A 6,000-nucleotide genomic window follows, 5' to 3' on the forward strand; every position below is an offset into this window, starting at 1 on the left:
GAAGCATACTGATATCATACCCCTAGATAGATGTAAGTATCCAAAAACAGGAGGACCTTTAAGCAGAGAGAGAATGAGCTATTATTTATACATATTCCCAGACTGAGCAGAGATTAATTATTAAGGGGGAAAAAAGCTATATAAACCAGAGAAGAGAAAGATTATGCTACATTTGAAGCAACTACTCTTTATACTTTCCACTAAAGGTAAACATTCCTTAAATTCCTTACATTCCCAGGAAATAAGGAGGGGGCCTATACCTAGAGCAGGTGCTTCAGTTCTCAACCCTGTTCTTCCTGCCTGTCATCCCCTCATCCAAATTATAGGTGGGGTCCCCTTAAAAGACACATATTCCTGTTTAATGCCTTTTATTTCTTAAAGAGGAATCCTCTTTTTCTTCAAATGATATAAGTGGGAGGCTCTCTGTTAAAAGAAAAAGTCTTTCTGTTCTATGAGGTATCAATATTCTCACAGATTAAGATACTGAAATATGACATTAGAGAGATTAAGAACCTTGCCCAGGTTTACCCAACTAATTATTGTCAGAAGGGTTATTTCAGCCCGAGTCTTCATTACTCATCCCAGGTTTTCCTGACTCCAGGTCCATTATACCATGTTTCTACTTTACCTTGAATAGAGTGATGCCTTTGAGCCTGGAGGACTTGAGTTTGAATCTGGGCTGTATGAACATATAATTCCTACTCATAGCTCAAATGGGATCATGTTCTATGCAGTATTTTGCTATATGAAGGTTAATTATTACTATTACAGATCATTCCTTCTCTCATCTTCAGTCTCTTCCTATCATCTGTTTGTGACTTTCTCACTACATACACACACATGGCCAGATGTCTTTCATTTTGAAAAAAATTCACTTGGCCCTTTTATTCCCATCTACTACCCTCCCCCAACTATCATTCTATAGATATCCTCCTTTTCCCTGCCCAACTCCCCAAAAGAGCAGTCTGTCTCACTCTCTGCCCTCACATTTTTATTCATTTCTCAATTGCTTGCAACTTCTCACCTCATCACTCTATGGAAACTGCTCTCTCAAGGTATGTGAAAAATGAAGCTATTTTTTTCATCTTCCCCCCAAACTTCTTCTTTTCTCTATTTCCTATTTTTATCAAGGGTATCATCATTTCTTAGCCATCTGGCTTCCCTGGATTGTTCTGGTTGTTCATCTGAATCCTGACAGTATCTTTCACATACGTTGCCTCTTTCTACTTGCTTGGTCATTGCCCTAGCTGAGGCTCTTATGGGCTCCAAACTTGGATTGTTATAATTGCTTCTTTCCTAATTGGTTCCCTGTTGCCTTTAGAATAAAACACAAAATCTGCAGCATGGTATTTACATCTGCACAGGGTCCCATATTCCAGTTTGACCTCATGTGATTCTTCTTTCTTACTCTACATTCCAAGCAAACAGGACTATTCATTCTTCCCCAAAATCCACATTCCATCTCCTGCCTTTGTGTATTCACATACAAGCCAGGAATGTACTCCCTTCTCCTTCTGCCTTTCAGAATCTTTATCTTCCTTAAAGGCTCTGTTCAAGTGACCATGCAAGTGAAGCCTTTTTTTGATTCTCCTTTCCATGCCTCTTTCTGCACTTTTTTCCCTGTCTCTCTTTAAATCACATTGAATTTCTTTGTGTGTGTACTGCAAGCTCCTCTAGGTTAGGGACTGTTTTCATTTTTGTCTTTGTGTAGTATCTATGGGCTTTGCTCATTCATAGGCGTCCCTTCAGATAAGCTACAATGAATTCAAGGTCCCCCAGTTTCTGCATCCACTGGAAATACCTTACTCCTCATAAAAGCATCCCAAGCCAAACACCAATGTGTTTACTTTTATTAATCAATCAGATGACATGATTAGTTCAAAGAAAAGGCATTTAATTAAATAGTATAATAAGATAGAGGGTAAGAAAGCTTTTCTCAACTAAACCCAAGACATAGTTTATATACCTAGGAAACAAAAGTGGAGAGATATATTCATAGCCTGAACACAATGGCCACAATGAACATTGTGGAAAAGCAATTCAAGTCTTCAATGCTATAGGATCTCTAGCAATCTATTGTTTGAAAAACCCAAAGACATCAGCTTCTGGGATAAGAACTCACTATTTGACAAAAATTTGGGGGAAAACTGGAAAATAGATGACAAAAACTAGGCATAGACCCACATCTCACACCCCATAACAAAATAAGGTCAAAATGGGTACAGAATTTAGTCATAAAGGACAACACCATAGATAAATTAATAGACCACAAAGTACTCTATCAGATCTATGGAAAGGGGACAAATTTATGATCAAACAAGAATTAGAGTACATCATAAAATGCAAAATGAATGATTTTTGACTATATTAAATTAAAAAGGTTTTGCATTAATAAAATCAATGCTGACAAAATTAGAAGGAAAGCAAAAAGCTGGGAAACAATCTTCACAGCTAGGAGTTCTGATAAAAGGTCTCATTTCTAAAATATATAGAGAATTGCATCAGATTTATAAGGTTAATAAGCCATTCCCCAATTGATAAATGGTCAAAGGATATGAATAGACAGTTTTCAAATGAAGAAATTCAAACTATATATAATCATATAAAAAAATGCTCCAAATCATTATTGATTAGAGAACTGCAAATAAAAACAATGAGGTATCACCTCACACCTATCAGATTGGCCAAGATGAGGAAAAGGAAAAATGATCAAAGTTGGAGAGGTTGTGGGAGGATTAGGACATTGAAGCATTGCTGGAGATCAATAGGGAACTGTGCCCAAAGAACAATAAAAATTGTTCATTCCCTTTGATCCAGAAATTCCAATTCTAGGCCTATATCCAGAAGAAATCATAAAAAAATGGGAAAAGTCCCACATGTTCCCAAATATTTCTAGCAGTTCTTTTTGTAGTGGCAAAGAATTGGAAATTGAGGGGATGCCCATCAATTGAGTAATGGTTAAACAAGTTATGGTACATGAATACTATAGAAATAAGAAGCCATAAATGGTCAGACTCTAGAGAAGCATGGAATGACTTACAGGATCCAATGTTGAGTGAAGGGAGCAGAACCAAGAGAACAACAACAACATTATGAGATGATTAACCTTGAGGGAAGCAATTCCTCTTAGCAGTTCAGAGAGCTAGGACAACTGTATTAGACCAGCTATGAAACAATGTTATCCCCACCCAGAGGAAGAAAAACAAAACAAAACAGAAAAACCCTTCAGAATCTGATGAACACTTTATAAAAATTATCTATTATGTATCTCTTTCTCTTAATCCTAATTTCTCACTGAAAATGAATAATCTGTGAACATGTTTATCAAAAATATGTATGAACAATGCTAACCTGGCTGTAGGAAGGGAGGGTAGAAGGAAATTTTGTAACTTAAAACTGTACATTGGCATATGAATGAAAAAATAAATTGAAAAATGTTATATGATCTCTAATTTCTTCTGGGGGGGGGGATCATTGTAAAGGTGCCATTGGGCCTATTCCCTATTGACTTGCCAAGCATTCTGTCCCTTTTGGGTGTAGATATGACCTCTAAACTCTTCCAGGAATCTGCTGGATTTAAAAATCTGCCATTGAATAGTGTTCTGCTGTGGCCATGGTTTCAAGTCAGAGGAACATATTATTGAAGAACTTCTATTTCTATATTCTAGCATTTGCTGTAGAACTCTGCTAGGATGCTACCTCTAAAACTGAAGAGGGAAGGGAGTGGGCTTTTCGATGTCTCTTTTAGTGTAGAGATCAAAGTTTTCAATTTCTTCTTTTTGGGGACTTGGTTCTTTCAGTGGTCCAGTATCAGATTGGTTTGGGAGGAAACTTTAGCTGCTTTCTCATACAGAAGAGGTTCTATCTTGTATTCTTGTCTGGGTTTTCATTAGTTTTTCCTCTCCAAATGGAGAGTCCTCAAGCATCCACAACATTAAGATTTTTTTTAATCTCAACTTCCTGAATATCAGGGGCAGGGTCTCTGGCCCAAACTTCTGACTTCTAATTATAACATCTTTATGACTGCTGCCTCAACTAATGGCCCCATAGCTAGAGAGGCCAACTGGAGTCAGAAAAATCATTCTCCTGAGTTCAAATTTGACCTCAGACACTTACTAGCTGCATGACCTTGGAAAAGTCACTTAACTCTGCTCCTTGTTTCTTCATTTGTAAAATGATCTGGAAAAGGAAATGGCAAACCATTCCAATGTCTTCACCAAGAAGACTCCAAATGGGGGCAAAGTGTGACATAACTGAACAACAAATTCCTTGTAGACAACATGTCCCCCAAACCCATTTTGGGAGGGCACCAAAGAAACCCCACAGAATTTATTAGTCTGTGAGGACATCTCCCTGTCCCATCTCCATCTCTCCCATCCTTCAGGGAGATTTGAGCTAGCAGGAAAATCAAGCCTCAGAGGCCAGGTCACAGTCTTCTTTCTGCCTGTCTGCATTCCTGGTTTTATTTAGATACATGCAGCAGGCAATAAATCAACAAACCGTCACCCCATGGACCCTCAGAGCCCCTCCTTTCTGCCACAGGCTTCCACAATTAGGCTTGCCCCGTTTAACATAATGTCTTACATATAGAAAGAGCTTAGTAAATGTTTACTGATTGATTGGCAGACTTACTTTTCTGATTCGTCGAACTGATTATCTGTCATATAGATATTCCCTCCATATTGTAATGCTTTCTTGTCTCCTTGTCCCATATGATTCAGGTCAGTTATCTGCCTTGGGTTCACTTAACATACTGGGAACATCCTTCAGGATCTTCTGCCAATATCCAGGTACCAGAAGGAACTCTTGGTTTGTCCTTAGTCAGTCAATCAACATTTATTAAGCACCTGCTGTGTGCCCAGGGACTGTGCTAATAAGCATTGGAGATACAAAAAGAGGCTAAAGGTGGCAGCTAGGTGGCATGATGGAGGGAGAGAGCACCTGCCCTGAAATCAGGAGGCCCTGAGTTCATATCTAACCTTAGACATGCATTAACTATGTGACTCTGAGCAAGTTTCTTTTTTTAAAATTCAATTTTTTTTAACTTTAGAAAGGTTTTATTTATTTTGAGTTTACAAATGTTCCCCCAATCTTGCTTCCCTCCCTCCCCCTGCCCACAAGACAGCTTGTTAGTCTTTACAACATTCCCACAGTATGCATTGATCTAAGTTGAATGTAATGAGAGAGAGAAATCATATCCTTAAGGAAGAAACATATAGATTTTTTTTTTTTGGTAAGGCAAATGGGGTTAAGTGGCTTGCCCAAGGCCACACAGCTAGGTAATTATTAAGTGTTTGAGGTAAGATTTGAACTCAGGTACTCCTGACTCTAGGGCTGGTGCCCTATGCACTGTGCCACCTAGCCGCCCTGGAAGAAACATATAGTATGAGATATAGCAGAATTGCATAATAAGACAATTTAAAAAAAAATTAAATTAAAGGTACATAGAAAGACTTTGGTCTTAGTTCAAACTCTGCAACTCATTCTCAGGATACAGTTGGTATTCTCCATCACAGATAGCCCAAAATTGGGTCCGATTGTTGCACTGAAGGAATGAGCAAGTCCATTATGGCGGATCATCACTCCCATGTTGCTGTTCGGGTGTACAACGTTCTTCGGGTTCTGCTCATCTTGCTCAACATCAGTTCATGCAAATCCTTCCAGGCTTCTCTGAAATCCCACCCTTCCTAGTTTCTAATAGAACAATAGTGTTCCATCACATACATATACCATAGTTTGTTAAGCCATTCCCCAATTGATGGACATTCTCTTAGTTTCCATTTCTTTGCCGCCACAAACAGAGCTGCTATGAACATTTTTGTACAGATGATGTTTTTACCCTTTTTCATAATCTCTTCAGGGTATAGACCCAGTAGTGGTATTGCTGGATCAAAGAGTAGGCACATTTTTGTTGTCTTTTGGGTATAATTCCAAATTGCTCTCCAGAAAGGATGGATGAGTTCACAGCTCCACTAACAATGCATCAGTGTCCCAGATTTC

The sequence above is a fragment of the Macrotis lagotis genome, chromosome 2 (genome assembly GCF_037893015.1).
Source record: "Macrotis lagotis isolate mMagLag1 chromosome 2, bilby.v1.9.chrom.fasta, whole genome shotgun sequence".
Lineage (NCBI taxonomy): Eukaryota > Metazoa > Chordata > Mammalia > Peramelemorphia > Peramelidae > Macrotis > Macrotis lagotis.